The sequence below is a fragment of the Mirounga leonina genome, unplaced genomic scaffold (assembly GCF_011800145.1).
Source record: "Mirounga leonina isolate KUSES-001 unplaced genomic scaffold, KU_Mleo_1.0 Mir_95, whole genome shotgun sequence".
NCBI lineage: Eukaryota > Metazoa > Chordata > Mammalia > Carnivora > Phocidae > Mirounga > Mirounga leonina.
Genome location: NW_023270865.1, coordinates 12,172,396 through 12,190,314, shown reverse-complemented (window position 1 = coordinate 12,190,314; position 17,919 = coordinate 12,172,396). Strand labels below are relative to the sequence as shown.

At 39.3% G+C, this 17,919-nt stretch overlaps 1 protein-coding gene across 2 annotated transcripts in view; it reads right to left on the bottom strand.

The window, feature by feature from the left end:
- FBXL7 (F-box and leucine rich repeat protein 7) overlaps positions 1-17,919 on the bottom strand; it is a 373,949-nt gene that overhangs the window by 259,151 nt on the left and 96,879 nt on the right. The gene's annotated exons all lie outside the window — the stretch shown is intronic.

Below are 17,919 nucleotides of genomic sequence, written 5' to 3'. Positions count from 1 at the left end.
TCTGCTCCCGGCTTCTGCAAGCCACCGTTTGTAGCCCTGGTCTACTTCAATAGACATGAATCTGTATGCTATGACGAGCAATGGCATCTGTTCATTAAGCATATTCCATATGCCAGGCAGTGATTTAGCAATCTTTGCATGGATTATATTCTGATGCTTGCAATAACTTGAGAGATGAGCATTTTTATCTTCATTTTTTTGGAATGAGAGAGGGAGCTTTGTACAGGTCCCGTAAATTATGGAGCCCAATTTTGAGGCCAGGCCTGCGTCTGAAGCCCCACCCAGCTCAGTCCTAGAGATATTTCTGGACATCAAGAACCAGATGGATTCCACAATTTGGAAATTTAAGAATAAATCACAGTGCCAGAGAGAAACAACAACAAGAGAATACAAGCTCGGTAAGGATTCATCAGAAAGTGCCTAAGACATGAGAGATCCTGAATGATCAAAACACAAAATAATACTCCTTCCTGAGAACCTCTCACTCAAAGATCATTTTCTGATTCTGCTGGGGAAATCCAGACTAGGTGGGGAAGTCACACTTGGGTCTATACAGCTCAGACTCTATTTTAAGGCTCAGAGCAATGTGAAGGACAGTGCCAGAGGCATCTATTTTCTGAATCTATTTTCTAGTATCACAAATTCTGGAATATCGCTTTCCACAAACATTGTAGAAATGCTGTTTTGGGAAACTGGGAGCAGGTTGATCTGCAGACTGATGACTTTCAAGGACCAGGTGTGCAATCTACTTGCTAAACTGCTAGGATTTTGCAACAGGTCATCATTGCCCTCAGGATATAGTTTAAAGGTAGCCAGACTTGGGAAACACATTCCCCCCCCACCCCACAGCGCCACCTACTGGGTGCACACGAGGCTGAAGTTACAGACTCACCCTCCGACAGAGCTTTCTAAACTTCAGTGTCCGTGCTCATCAGCCAGATAACTTGTTAAAATGCAGATCTGGCAGGTCTGGAGTGAAGCCTGAAATTCTGCATCTCTAACAAGCTCCTGGAGATACAATGCTGCTGGTCCTGGATCCCACTTTGAGCAGACTCTTCCTCCCAATTCTCACTGGGTGACTCACCCTCATCATGCGAAGCCTGGATCAAACATCAGCTCCTCTGCGAAGCCTCCGCTACATCTGCTTCCCCATGCTTCCTCTGGGCCCATTGTGGTTTTTAAGTAATGCATCAAATAGAATTATAGTTCTCCTTCATCTTTTGGTCTTTGCCATAGATTGCACTTCTGGAGGGCAAGGATGGCATCCACTGTGTTTTCTTATCCTTAACACCTTAACACTCTGCACAGTGACTGTCACGGACCTGGTGCTAAACTGTGTTAGCTGAATGAATGAAGCACACTCAGTAAGCTGGGGGAGCAGGATCCTGATCTACACTTTGCAATCTTCCAAATCTCCAGTCCTTCAGTCCGTGGTGTGATTGGCTTAGCCATGTTGACTTGTACTCATTTTAAAGATTCTTTTTAAGACAGGTCACTTTCTGTGGGCTTCCATTTTGAATCACACAGCCCTACTCAGAAGAATAGAGTCCAGAAAAAAGATGCTTTAGTTCAAGGCACTTAGTAGCCATACCATTCTGAACAAATTCCTCTTGCTCCCCGCCTCTCACTCCTAATGTGGTTATAATAATAGTACCTGCCTCACTGGTGTTACGGTTAAATGAGTTAATATATGTAACGCACTTAGAACCATGCCAAGCACATAGTAAGCACTGAGAGTGGCTGCCTGTTGCTCTCATTTATGCCTTTCAGTATTTATGAAGACAAGCTCCTTTCTATTGAAAAAACTGGTTCCAACATCTGTGTCCTTCTACACTCCCTAGGTCACCTGTTCAATGATATTGTCATCTGTCATTGCATTACGCTTTCTTTGGCAGGCTTCCCACTTCGACCTATTTTTTCTTTTAAGAGAGAGAGAGCGAGCGCATACACACAAGTGGGGGGGAGGGGCAGAGGGAGAGGAAGAATCAGACTCCCTGCTGAGCAGGGAGCCTGATGTGGGGCTTGATCCCAGGACCGTGGGATCATGACCGTGGGATCATGACCTGAGCCGAAGGCAGACGCTTAACTGACTGAGCCATCCAGGTGCCCCTCCACTTCACGTTCTTACATAACTTTGAACATGACTTTGTGCAGTTTTCTGCCTTTTCGTTTTTGTCCATCTCAGCTCACTTGCCATGCTCCTCCTACTGATACTATTCCTAAAGATTTGATATTACTTCCCCTTGATTATGTGCCTGTCTTTATTTGTTTTATACGGGCTTTAAAATCTGACCTCAAAAGAGATCCATTCACATTGGCTCCAATTTCTGCTCATGGGAGATGGTGTCAATTATATCATCAAAATTTCATTTTTGATTTTTATATTTTATAAGCTTTCCCATCATTACTTTTTCTTATTTCTGAAATATAAAACTATCAGTAAGAAGTATCTAAATTTATCAGCTGCTCTTAATTAGTAGAATGAGAATTAGACATTTGAGGAGCTGAGAGACCCATCACACATCTCTCTTCTTTCTGCCAAGATAGAAGGCTGTGTCATCCATGCATTCAGTACAGCAAAAATGAACCATTTCTGCTTCTTTCTCCTTTTACCATAATGAAAATGCACTATTTCTAATTTAAAATCTGTGGCTTTCTGATTAAGTATGTGACATAACACTTTTAGATTGTAAAATTAGACTGTATTCCTCCCCTTTCTATTAGATCTGTCACTTTTGAGAAAATAAAAGTATATTTCATCCTGCTAAATTGAAAGGCAACAACACTGAAAATTATAAAGGATCTACTGCTCCGTGATCCATGCAAGAAAACACACTGCAGAACTCCAATCAGTAGCCACATATTCAAACAGAAGGTTTTAACCGAACTTCAAAAGACTAGAAAACGAATGAATATGTTTTGAGTTAATGGAAATATTTACAGCCTACATACTCATTTTTAAAGGATTCCTTGTTTTAATCTATGTTTTCTAACATTTGCCAACCACCAGTTGGCCCGTCACTGTGAGCAAGAAGTCTTCCATGGCTAATGCAACCAGAGAACACTTAATTCTAAAAGGCAAGTATGACAAATAAATACTGACAAGCTGGAGGTGTTTCTTTTCATGAGGAGAGTCCAGGGCACCTAAGAGAGACACAAGGTGTGCTATGGTGAGAGACTGTGTTCTAGGAATCTAGGAAGGGTGAGTTTCTCAACCTATGAGTTGGAAAAGACCAGTATTTTTTCAAATCTCAAATTCTTAATGAATATACTAAAATGCAACAAAAATGAAGAGAAAAATAAAAGTTAAAAAAACAACAACGCCCCCCCCCCCGCCCAGATATAAAAAATACAAGCCCATGCTCATTCCTCTGGATGCTGCAGCCCATCAAGTTGTTATAAAGGATTCTAATCACTCTCAATTTCCATACTGACCTCCATATAGACAAAGAGTTCACAGACCATCACTATCCTCACGTTATCACTCCTCTACCATAAGCTACTGCTGTTATTTCTGACTAGGCCCACAACTGACTTCTCATGGGCTTCCCTCACTGCCCACTGCCCGGATCACCCAGTAGTCACAGCAGATCTGTCCCTGCTCAAAGTCCTCAGGGGCTTCTCCTCACTGTTTAGAATAAATCCATAACCTGCATGTGGTCTAGAAGGTCCTACTACTCATCCAGTGTCAGCTCTCCTCTGTCATTGTGTTGCAAATACACAGGAGCCATGGTTCAGAGAAGCCCAACTGTCCCTCCAGGTCCAAGGCGTTCCCACATCTCATCCCTCTTCATGGAATCCTGCGCCACTAACCATTCACCCTAGTGATTCAAAATAGCAGCAAATACATCAACATTTGTGCATGAAATGGAGGAGTCAGTGTCCCCACCCTCAAATCAGTGGTTCTGTAATGGTGTGACTAATACAATAAGGCAGAAGTGAAGTTGTGCTAATTTCAGAACCCAGGCCATAAGAAACTGGCAGCTTCCACTTCCTGTCTTTTTTTAATTTTTTATTTAAATTCAATTTAATTAGCATATAGTGTATATCAGTTTCAGAGGTAGAATGTAATGATTCATCAGTTACATATAACACCCAGTGCTCATTACATCAAGTACCCTCCTTAATGCCCATCACCTAGTTACCCTATTCCCCCACCTACCACCCTTCCCACTTCCTCTCTCTAGAGATACTCTTTCTGGAACCCTGAGCAACCATGTAAGGCGTCCAATTACCCTGAAACCATCCTGCCAGAGAGGTCGCCTGTAGGCTCTCCAACTGACAGTCCAGCCATCGTAGGCAAGGTGCAGGCGCACACTGTTCATCTTGTAGACCAGCCTATCCATCAGCAGAATACCACCAGTAGCCTCGGTCCATGACACATGGAACAGAAGAATTAGAGCCAAGCCCCACCCAAGTTTCTCTTTGGAAAAAGAAATGTGAGATACAATAAAATGGTTGGTGTTTTAAGTAAATAAATGTCAAAGGCAGAATAATGGCTTCCCCAAAGATGTCCATGTCCTAGTCCCCAGAAACTTGAACTGTTACTACATGATAAAAGGGACTTTGTAGATGTGATTAAGTTAAAGATCTTGAGATGGTGGGATAATCCTGGAATATCTGGGTGGGTCCAAAGTAATCCTTACAACAGGGAAACAGAAGGATCAGAGAGAGAGATTTGAAAATGTTATGGTGCTGGCTTTGATGATGAAGGGACCATGAACCAAGATGGAATAGAGCAAGGAATGGATTCTCCCCTAGAGCTTCCAGAAGAAAAAGCCCTACCAACACCTTGATTTTAGCCGCTGGAGACTCATTTAGAGCTTCTGACCTTCAGAACTGTAAGATCACAGACTTGTGTTACATGAAGCCACTAAATTAGTGGTACTTTTTTACAGTAGCCATAGGAAACTCATGCATTGTTTGAGGGTAATTTGTTATGCAATAATAGATAACCAGGACCCCCCACTCTCCCTGCCATCACACCTCCCCACATACAAATGTTCACCCAGATATTTACCTTGCTAATTCCTGTTCATCATTCAGGCCTCAGCTTAAGTTTCTATTTCTAGGCATGTACTAAAGAAGGCATTCTTGGAATATAATTTATTTTTAAGTTTCTGTAATATCTGTGTCTCTGTAAGATGAAAAATTCCAGAAGGTCAGGTCTGTGTCTGTTTGGCTCACCAAGGAGTCCCCATTCCCCAAGAATAGTATCTGACATTCAGTAAACTTTGGTGAGTGAAAATATCCCTGAGTAAATGAATAGAGAATGAATCAGAATATATGCAAGGTATTGGATATACCGTACTCTATAAAGGTATAGAAAAAAGAAAAATTGTGTTGGAACTACATTCAACTAATGGAAAGAAGTTTTAAGTTTTAAGTTCTTAAGTTTAAGAAAAGTCTTTTAAAATTGATTATAAAGAAAACCATGAAAGCAATCAATCAGTGCACAGATGGGTGCTGAACGCATATTGGGTACCAGGGATAAGAAATAGCAAGGTTAATTTTTATCCATAAATCTTAATCATGAAAAAAATCAAATAATTGAAACTTTTATCATATCACATTCAACGAAATTCCAAAAACAACCAGTGAAAGAGACATTCTCAGCTCTTAAAAAAAGAACCAACTTGTTAATTACCTCTTCGCCATGGGAAGTTAAACAATATTGGAAAACACCCAAAATAAAAGTAATCCATAATTCTGTCACTCAGTGATAACCATTCATAACACCCTGAAACATGTCCCCCTCAGTCTTTTTCCTCTTCAAATATAATCCTATTTGTGGAATTCATAGAAAATGCTGCTTCAGAATGTGCATTTTTCATAAACATCTTCCCATATCATGAAACACTGTTTGTGAACATGTTTTTAATACCTAAACAGGTCTTTGACATACAAATGTCTCAATGAAATACTTTACCAATGTTTTTATGCTATAAAAATTAAGAAGCATATATCTACAATTAAAATTTAGATTTTTAAGGTGATTTCCTAGTGCGAAATCCCTAGGTCAAAGTGTGTACACGTATTTTAAGGCTCTTGATTCACATTGTATAAACATTTCCTGGTTGTAAGGATAAAAAAAAAAAGAAGTTTGCAAAATAAAATATACTGCTTGAAAATTAAAAACATACACTAACACATCAACAGCTTCAAGAAGTCCAGCAATAAAAAAAGAGACCAGTGTTGAACTTGCTTAATGAAAAAACAAACACATATTTGACAATGGAAAGATTTTTCTCTGTCCTCTAGAGCACGTACTTCCCCATGCATGTGCTGGTGGCCTTCTTTAACTTTATGACAATTCCCGTTTTCATGCTTTAAAAGGTTCTTCTACCTTGAGATCATAAAACAATTCATCTACATTTAATTTGAACATTTAAATCTTTCATCCATTCAGAATTTATTTTGGCATCAGGAACACATTAGGTTGCCCATGTTCCTTTTCTTTAAAATGAGAAGCTGATTTTCCTGTGAGGATGTATTGACAAGGCTTAGCTCCCTTATCCATTTATGATGCCATCCTTATACCTTAAATTCCCATAGGTAACTAAGTCTACCCTGAACTCTCTGTTCCATTACACCAAGCTCTACCATACCACACTTCTTCGGCATTTGTAAATGTGTAATATATTTTCATGACACTAAGGAAATGTTACTCTCATTACTCGTTGCCAAAATATCCCTGGATATCCTCATATGTACATGTATTCCATACTCAACAAATGAATTCAACATACATAAGTAATTCAACATACACAATGTCATACATATGTAATTGAATTGAATTCAGTATCCACATGAGGTAGGTACTTACAGATGTTGGATTTATTCTTCCAGGTAGGGAAAGTAGAGTTTGGTCAAGTTCCAAAATTAAAATCTTATTGAGATTTCCACTGGAATTATGTTGAATTCATTTAAGGGTGATTTTTCCATACAACATTTTCCTGTCCCTGAACAAGGTAGGATATGGAACTCACATCAAGTAGCTGTGAGTAAGCCGATGAAATTAAACCAGATAATATGCACAGGGACGCACACTGCATATAATTTTTAAATTTACTCCTCATAACCAACACATGAAGTAGAGAATATTATTATTCCTAGTTTACAGAGAAGAAAATTAAGGCTAAGTAACTTGTATCACCCATAAATGGGGAGTAAATAACAAAGGTTACAAAATTTTCATTACACAGCTTTTTGTTTCCCCCTCTCATTCATATTAAATGCAGAGTTCAACCTCCAACTTCATTTTCCAAATGCATCCATTACCAGAACTTAGCTCTTTGTAAATCTTTGAGATTGAGTGAAATCATTCCCTAATCTCTGCACTGACCAGTTCCAACCCAGCTAAACAAAACATGAACTTCACAGTTTCCCACTTTCTACGAAATAGAATATAACTTGCAAAAGATAATCTGAGGTCAAGGTTGGTTCTAGGATAATGCTTTCACAAAGGGGAAATAACAATATTATTTTCTCCTTTAGGAATGCTTTTCCTAACATTTCTTCTAAACAAATCAGTGAACCAACCTCCCCCCTCCAAAAAAAAAAAAAAAAAAAAAAAACCTGAACACATTTATTAACTGACCAATTCAGCCATATTTGGGGCCAATAAAATGAAACTTACTTCTCCAATTTCATCAGTTAAAAAACCGCAGGCTCTAATTCGATATTTTGACATACCAGTAAGTGAAGAATTGAAATAATCCAATGTATTGAGGCTAAAAAAGATTAAAAAGAATTTAGTAAAATTAAATTGGTTAAGGGTAAAGAATATTTTTCCTCTGCCCTTAAAATTGAGGTACAGAGGCTGAATAGCTCTAGAATTTTGTATTTCTAAGTTTATCTCATTTGGTGATCTAAAATGTTAAAAACTTTTCTGATAAAAACTGGTTATTTATAGAGCTAATATTCACTAGACAACAAACCTTCTTTTGGTTTAAAAATGTTGAAACACATGAAAACACAGAAACCAGAACTATCTTCTGTTCCAAGTATCTTCCTCCTTCTGACATGTCTCTTCTGCTTAAAGAAGTTGTTTGTCCCCTTAACACAAAAGGCAACTAAAAGCAAATCGAGGGCTAACATGCCCATGATATGCTTCAAGTTTTCCTAAGGAACAGTGTTATTCTTTTTTCTAAAAAGTAACTGTATCTCTCCTATATTACTTTGTGGATTTGCACCGCTTTTGATGTCATAGTCTTTATGACTATAGTTGGAAAAATTAACCAAGAGGGCTTTTCCTTCTTAGAATCTGAACCCATTCATTCACTTAATAAACATGTTTCAAATGTTTATTGCACGGCAATCACTGTGGTTGCCACCTGGCATACAAAGGGGGATAAAACACTGTTCCTTCCTCAGAGGAGTCAAGCAATTGCAGGGATGACACTATGGACCTATCAACTGAAAGCATGCACATAACTCATGCAGCGGGTATCTTGACTGAGCTGTAGCCTATTACCTGTCCCTGCTAAAAGATCAGGCATGTCTGGGTATATTTGAAGATCTGATGGAGAGGGCCCAACGTAAGTTATATCTTTGGTTGCTGAATAGTAGAAAGTCTTAGTGGCAAATGAAATTTCATACTGTTAGAATATTAATAGAGCGCAAGAATTTATAACATACAATTTTATAAATTGATAAAATCAATGTGTACTGGTACCTTAAAAATATTTTTTCTCCAGATCCAACTTTATTAAAAGTGAGCCCACAGCAGCAGGAGTCTTTTGCTTCACTCCCAGATTTACATCCTGAAAATGTTTCCCCATTAAAAAAAAAAAAAAAAAAAAATCCCAATGGGCATGACTGATTCTGTATCTTGGGCAGGAACAAAACAAAACAAAACAAAAAAATGGACCTGCAACATTCTTTTGTGGCCAGAAAGCAACGCTGTTTTGATAGCCTGAAGGACAGTGCTAGAAGGACAAAGAAGATGCTGAAAGTTTTTCTGTAGAAGAAGTTGTGAAAAATCAAGCATCAAGAAGAGAATAATAATTATTAATAGTTGGAACAATGTGAGTTCATTATCAGACTTAAAAGAGAAAAGTTAATATAAATTGCCTAAGTTAATATGTTATACAGAATATCATTATATACAACAGAACAGAAGCATAATAGAATGCTTAAATTTGTGCAAATTGTAATAGTAAGGGAGTGTTAATTGATGGATTCTTCATCAGTTGGCTTTTGTTGTATTTGCATAAGTCAAGTGACCACAAGGAATGCAAGTGGACAGTCTCAAAATTCAGCCCTTCCCTGATTTCTATAGGAAACCCACTCCCTTCCAAGCACTTTGTGAGTTTAGTAAAGATGGACTAAGGATTTTTAGTGACACAGGAAGGTGGTGTCACCTTGGGAGCCACTACCATCCAAGATGTTAAAACATCTTCCCAGGGGTACCTGAGTGGCTCATTCAGTTGAGCATCCAAACTCTTGATCTCAGCTCAGGTCTCAATCTCAGGTTTGAGAGTTCAAGCCAGTGTTGGGCTCCATGCTGGGCATGGAGCCTACTTAAAAAGCAAAACAAAAACAAACAAACAACAACAACAAAAATCTCCCCATCTCCCCAGTTCCACCATCCCTTCTTCAGTCTCCTGGATACCTACTGTGTCTCAGCTCAGAATCTCTCCACTGTGCAGAGAAATCTGGTTTCCTGAAGCCCACATCAGAAAACTCACATGTTCAAACACACACAGTTATCTGGCAGAACAAATGTCCTTCAGTGTAGCAGGTGGCCCACCCCACCTTGGAAGGCAGCAGCAGTTATAAACAACAGAAGTTTCCTAGTTACATTTACAATGATAAACTGTACTAGAATCTGCTTCCCACAGACTGCACTCCTTATAACAATTCCTCAAACACTTCTTAATGATCACAAATAGTATCTAAATTACTTGTAGATTATTCCCTCCATAAGGGGGATTTTCTACATTTTTAAGTATATGGAATATAAAGGAACACACTTACAGCTAAAGTGCTTTTTTCTCGTTATTTGTTAATCAGCCTAACAGCCTTGGGAAGCCTGGGACTTCCTGAGGAAGTTAGTTTATCCTCAGGAAGTTATTTCCTAGTCAAAGAGGAAGTAAACAGACGTGTTAACCTGATTTTTAAGGTCAGGCTGTGTCCATGACTGTAAAGGGCAAATATTTCCAGTATCAGGTTATTCTTTCTAAAATGTTTGTCCCCAACCCCTTCCATATGCCCTTTTTGCCTTTGATGAGCTCAGAAGTCAGCCTTTTAGTATAAAACACTCCAAGTATCCCAAAGAAAGGTGGTGGGCATAAAATGTCATGGAGCGATGGCCTATTTATCACTGACATAGTACAAAGAATGTGCAACTACTCTGTAACTAAATATTTTAGTGCAAGACTGGATGTTCAAAACACTTTGGGAATGTATTCAATGTGGTCAAGAAGGGGTCCCTTTAGGAGCCTCCATTTTTCCCCACATGAACCCAGATGGATTTTTCCAGACTCCTCACAACCTTACACGCCATGCTGTATCTTCCTCTCCACCCTCCCACCTTCTGTCCACACAGGAGAAGGCAAGTCCCAGACTGCCATGACACCTTTCCCAACTGCTCCAACCCATGCCTCTCTCCCTTCCTCTTCAGACCACTTGTCAGGACACAATCTTATACCACCTCTGAATTACTACTGAACTGATTCACAGTGTTTATTGCCCCCTAGTAATTGCTAAGGTTCTGGCAACAGCAGGTCTTGCCATAAAATCAAATTCCATCAGGAGCCAAATAGCTAATGGCAATATTGTGAAAGATGCTTGGTTAAGGCAACAGAGAATTATGGGGACTCAGGAGCTGCAGGGTAGATGCCCCACCTAAATCCATTAAATTAAACCCAAAATTAGTTTTGAAAATTCTTCAAGGAGAAGAAAACACGGCCTAGGGGTCATTCTCTGTGCTACCAATCTGTGACTGACATACATTTTGTAGTTTCCCCGTAAGTACCTAAACAAATATATTTAAAACTAGATTTACATCCTTTAATAAATTTCCATTGAATTAGATTACTGAGATTACTGGTAAGATATCTTAGAAATGATCCAAGCCTTCACTGCAAATACACTTAGCTGTATTTAGGTGAACTAGAATGTCTATGGCTGAAATCTATCAATTATTTATTGAGTGTTTTTTGCAAATGACAGAATGGAAGTGAGAAAAACACAGAATAATTTTACCCACGGGATTAGAATGCTGAAGATCTAATGTTTTCTCTCCTAACTCTACATAAAGGCACTGACAGACGCTGGATGTCTCAATTAAGTATTACTTTAAGATGTCCTTAAACACACACACACACACACACACACACACACTCATGTACAGAAACCTAATTTCCTTCTGAGACTATTAAATGACATTTTTGCCATTCTGGATGATTCATTTTGGAAGATGATTCCTTTAAGAAATTAAACTTAGTTCTTGAGTCTGAGATGGTATTTAGGGTTTCATTACACATTTTTAGGCTTACATAACAATTTTGTGGATAGCAAGCTGATGAGTGTTCCACTGCTTAAACTAATGCTCAAATGCAAATCTGACTTCTTTATTAAATTGGGCACACTGAATCTATAATATGCTCAAATCACCCAATGTAATTGGTGCAGTTTTTCAAAAGTCACCTAACTTACAATTAGGCAGTAGTTAGAAACTTGGCCATGAAGCAGTGACTTGTTAATTTAATTACCAAAACACATTAAGCTTCAACAGCTAAAGCCTTGTAAGGTTTTCCTAAATAATCCTGAAATTTTCAGAAATAGTTAAGCTTGCAATTTAATTTTTTTAAAGATGTTATTTATTTATTTGAGAGAGGGAACACAAGCAGGGGGAGTGGGAGAGGGAGAAGCAGGCCCCCTGCCGAGCAGGGAGCCAGATGCGGGGCTCGATCCCAGGACCCTGGGATAATGACCTGAACCGAAGGGAGACACTTAACGACTGAGCCACCCAGGCGCCCCTGCAATTTAATTTTTAAAGGCAAAACAAATCTTTATAATCAGTCATCACCTTCTTCACACACAGAGTAAAAGCTCCTAACAGCACATTTCTGATTTTGGGATCTCTCCCACCCATAAGGTCCCCCAAAACCACCCTTCCAGTTTGAATAAAAGTCATCTTATCACTATCTTTAAAGACACTTTTTCTATGCCATTTACTTTCTCCACTTCTGTACTTTTTATTCCTCTTCCTATGTTATATGTTTTTACTCTGTTTTCTCTTATGTCATGGATTGAGTTCCATTTGATTGTAATAGACTGCTTCGAGGCATAATTCCAGTCTTGCAAGGCACATGCTCTAAGATTGATATCTTCCACCTGTGTACATTTCCAATTAAAGAATAACTGCTTGGCTCAGTTTTAAAGTAATAAGGAGCAATGAAACTAGTCAGTACTTTTATATTACATGCACTATAGATCCTATATCATGATTAATTTAAATATCAATTTCAAACCGTAAGTCTGTCTGATGCGGTATGTTAAGGACACAGTTATGATAACCTGCAAACTAACCCTTCAACAGTTTAGTAAAAAGGCATCTTGGAATATTGGCATTTGCTTTCAATAACTAAGAATTTAAAGTACATTTCTAGACTTTACATAGACCACATTTCCATGTATAATACTGACAATCGAGACACAATTATGGATTTTTTGAAAAGATACTTCTCATAAGGACTTTCAAAATATATTTTGATATAAACTTATAAAAATGATTAGCATGAAATTCTTTTTTTTTTTTTAAGATTTTATTTATTTGACAGAGAGAGAGACAGCGAGAGCAGGAACACAAGCAGGGGGAGTGGGAGAGGGAGAAGCAGGCTTCCTGCCGAGCAGAGAGTCAGAGGGATGCGGGACTCGATCCCAGGACCCTGGGATCATGACCTGAGCTGAAGGCAGACGCTTAATGACTGAGCCACCCAGGCGCCCCTAGCATAAAATTCTTAATAGTTCTTCATGGCAATTACAAAACAAGCATTAAGAAAAAATCTTACTCAGATTTCAGTGCCTATAACCATCTTCGCCTTTTACTAATTTTTCATGACTTTGGACCATACTAATGCTTTCCCAGTTTCCCTACTGTCATCTACCAAATGAAAACATGTCTACCTCCTTCTTGAGAGCAATGTGACAATGAAACAGTTGAATGCAATAATGCTCATGAGAGACTAGGATCAGCATGAAATAATATGTATCCCAAAAACGTGTGTTGAATTTGTTGGATGGTCAAAAAGGCTTTTGTTTAGGGAAATGAAATCTACCTTGAATTAAAAGCATCATCTTTCTCTTCTTGAGTGACACATGTGAATGTTATGTGAGAAGTACACTCAAGAAGTAGAAAGAAGATAATATAAGGAAGACAGAATAAAACAAAGCCCGATTCCTGGGCATTTTCAAAATAACTCCATTTAGAATTGGTCTAATTGGGGCACTGAAAACATCTTAACCCACAACTGTATAAATAAAGTGGTGATTTTAGGTACCATGGAAAGAATTCTTTATATATCAACTCATTTCACTCATGGCTCAAATGAAACATTTTAAAATTAATTTCCTTCAGGAAGTTAATTAAATGGGCAGTTTCACAAAACAATATTAATTGAATTTATTGAAAGCCGTGCTCGCTTCGGCAGCACATATACTAAAATTGGAATGAATTTATTGAAAGCCTATTTTATAATCATGAGCTAACTTAAAGGTAATGTTTCCATCTCCAGGTGAGAAGCTAACCTATGTAAGTGGGTTGAGATTCTTTTGCCATTTGAAGTAGATCCTCTCCTCCCATTGGAAGTACTGCTCAAGTCTTTCTCAAACTCTTCTGAACAGCCTACCTCCTCCCTGCAACCAGCTCAAAATAGGCCGCTAGCAGGCGGACAAAACAGAATTAAATAGCTTCACACTTAGAAGGCAACAACTTTTTTAAAGGTTATGATTTTCCTGATTTGTACCATCTCTCACTGAAACAATACTGTGTCAAACTCCTGCTCAACAATTCATTAGGTGTGTGATATTGAGCAAATCTCTTTATTTCTTTGTGCCGCAGGGATTTCTTTGTAAAACGAGTGTATTAGATCAGAAAATTGCCAGGGTCTTTGTAGCTCGAAAAATCCTATGATTCCGTATTTGGCTGGCTTGATAACAACATGTATAAGCCATCACACCTGTAAATTGTGCTGTCAGTGAGTTCAATATCTGAACTTGAGCAACTGGATGAAGCTGACTTTTCATCAGCCAATTACATTTGGCCTTTGAATGAACTGTGTTACCTTCCCCCAGCCCAAGAGAAGTCAGAGTTGTTGAGATGCCACCATTAAAACCACATCCTCATGACCCTGTTCTGAGAAAGAAGCCCAAGCTGAGCTTATTTCTAGGAAGCTTCTTCATGATCCAACCCAATCCAACTGATGCTGTTTCAGTCTTTTCAGGCTGACTGCTGTGTACTCTATTCTAACCATGGGCCGGACATGACTTTCATAGCTGAAAGTCAAAGGCCATTCCTTCCAATACGAGGGAGAACACCCCGTGGATGAGAAAGACTGGAAAAAAAGTGTAACAGAAAGAATAGCAACACAACTGGAAAGAATTAAGCTGTGGCTTATGATGCTGGAATGCAGATTTTGTTGGGGAAAATGGAATGTTTCCAGCCTTCTGCACTTGAACCCAAACCCCCTACAGTGTCAGGAAATCAGAAACTTAAACTGTCACAAGAAATATAATGGGCTTTAAAGAAAGCTTATACCATTTATCAAGGAGAAAGCTCTGGAGGCTGCCAATTCTTTAAAAGGGGTGTGGCTTTAGACTCACAAAATTAAGATGCACCAAGATTTTGCATGAGACTTTGGAAAGGAACACTTACATTTAGGTAAAAAATACCATTCTCTGTTGGATTAAAACTGAATTGCATCACCGTCTGTGCCCACCGTGCCTAGGGGAACAGCCTTATGACCCAAAGTAGATGAGTGGGAACAACAGGTAGACAGCAAGGAATGAGTCCTTACACTTACTAGAATGAATAAATGTGACTGAGGCCTTAACCATCAATCATGTTTGGTTGCTAAAAACTTAAAATCCAAGCTGAGGTTAGAGACTCTCCGGGAAAAGCTTTAAAAAAAAAAAAAAAAAAAACAGGTTTTGAGAAACTTGTGGGTCTATCATCTCTGATGTCTTCCAGAACTTTCCAGGAGAGTATGTACCTACGAGAAGTCCACGATGCCCAGACACCATGTGCAGGGCTGTGAACACTACTGGTCCAGGGACTCCTTATGATGCTTTCAGGGCAGTGCTGGCCCCGAGGCCAGAGCATCCCAGGAAAAGCTTTCAGCCAGCAGCCCTGCTCTCTGTGCGGCCAAGACCCATGCTCCTAAGGGGTCTTCTCACCACTGTTCAAGACGTCTTCCCAGAGCGGGGAGGCAGCATTTTCGAAGAGTAGTTTGTGCTGATTTAGATGCAGGTCTGAAGGTCATGCAGAAGCAGCAGCTTCCAATACCCATTTCCTGTGTCTACTTCCATGACTTTTAAGCAAATGTACTGTGTCGTGCGACTTTTACCACGATCCATTTTTAGAACATGATCATCTCCCTAGTCAGATCCCTGGTGTCTGTCACAGTTAGTCCCCATTGCCACTGCCAGCCCCAGGTTGGCGCATGGTGTGTGGGCGCCCTCCCCTCCCCTCAGCTCCCATGTCCTCAGGTCAGGCGCCAGCTTTCAACGCACAGGTTACTTACATGCTTCCCAGTGAGAGACGTCGACTCTGCCATTGGCTGCCACCTGGAGGCTGTAGCGAAAGCTCATGTGCAGGTGTATGTACACGCATGCGTACGCACACGCACACGCCCCACAGGCCCGGGAATTGATATAATACCTTCCCTGTCCAGCCCACCATGGACAAGTCCAACTCTGCTCCCCAAGGCTTTCAACCCAACTATTACGGGTGTGGCCACAGTTTGCAAAGGCTGCAGGAAAACTGAATATTGTCCTTCACGATATATCTCATTTTTAGAAATCAGTATTACTCAAACCTTTAACCTGAGGATCCTGCCTGTGTTTCTTGAAGAGGATATTGGTAAAGTCAGAGATGAAAAGTCCTCTTAAGAGGATCAAAGAACTGAAGAAAGTAACGGTAGTCAAATCACTTCTGGAAAACCAGTTACACCACTCACCCAACATTTTCTTAACAACCAAGGTTAAAAACAGTTCTAGAAACTGTGGGAAGAGAACCAGAGAAGCATTTTTTAATTGGCTCCTCTGTAGCATGTGTAAGAAATTGGTGTCCAGTTTCTGTTTCTTGGCACACAGTGGCTAGTAGTTGCTTTCTGGTAGGAGCAAACTATTGGGTTTACTCTTGGGTAAACCCACTTTGTGGAGGTCAGAGAATATGACACCCTAATCCTGAGAGGCAGACCAGGACTCTGCCACCTGTGCATTGAGAAATGAGCACTGGCTGGTGTTCCATCTTGAAAAACCAGGCTGATAGCGAGACAATTTTGCAGCAGACATCCCTGAATACATTCTTATGGAAGTAACACCTACACCTAATTTATTTTAAAATATTTTTTTAGTTCCATTGATTAAAAAACAGTACCAAAGTGGATTCATACATACAAACAGTAAAAAAAAAAAAAAAACACAACTTCGCAGATATGCAAAAAAAATGGATAGCATCTTTCATAGAGATGGGATTCTTCCATTTAAGAGTTGGAAAAAATATTCCCTATTAATTTAGCCCAGTTGTTAAAATTTCTGTTTCATATGAACATCATATTTTCCCATTTTTCCCTCCTGAATTTACCCTCAGAATGGTAGGAAATGCATTGTGACAAAAATGTATAAAACATTGGCTGAGCCCCGCATCAAAAGAATCTTCCCAAGGAAAAGGCAGAATAAGATGAAAATTTTAAATCCCTATGGAGTTATTTTTTCGAAGCATAAAAAGAAGACATTTTTAGTGCATGAAGCCCCACAGTCCCCTCCCCCAACCCTTACAACAGAGCCCACACAGTTTCGTATTTTCTGTTTTTAAAAAAATTAAATCTGGAGAGGGAAACACAGAGGGATTATTTCACATATTTTTAACTTTCTATTTTCACAGTCACTCCAATTAGCCAAACTATGACTATAACAAGAGTGACTAAAATCATGGTAGAAAGAAGTGATCACCTTACAAAACAAAGATTTCTGATTAGAGAGAACCGTAAATAAATAAGTTATGTTGAAGTGATTTCCAGTTGGGTTCCTAAGAACAGAGGCCTCAAAAGCAAAAGTCTAGAATCAATTTACCTGACTTGCACGTTACCTTAACTAAATTTCCAGAATGACCTAGTGCTCTTATTTGAGTCAACAGCCAGAAAATTCAAATTGGAATTCTATCTGGTGCTTCACAACACTGAGGAGAACACCCTGATCTATTCGCCTTACAATGTTGATAAAACAACGTTAAGGCATTAAATGCCAGGGAATATAATCCCATTATAAAAGCTCTTTATATATCAGTCTGTTCGAAACACACCAAGTCAAAGCTAAAGAGAAGACACACACAGCAGGGGCCAACCTTCATCATTCACGCACACACGGTCACGCAGATCAAGAGCAACCAAACACTGAGATGACCAACATCAGCTCATGGGTATGCTTCCCAAAATTGCAAGCAGCTTCAATTAAGCCTCAAGACAGAGCATAGAAATGTACCTCCACGCATCCTGCACACTTTAAGAGAGCAGGCTCTACACAAGGTCACCTCACACTGGGTCTTCCATTGTAAGCGGCATCGACATCTTACACTGGACCTGCCTTCGACAATCAATTTAGAAGGAGCTCTTCTGCAGAAGAGAACTCAATTGTGTTTAACATTAAAATAAAAACTAATTCCATCATTGAGTCGGCTTTCCACTAAGT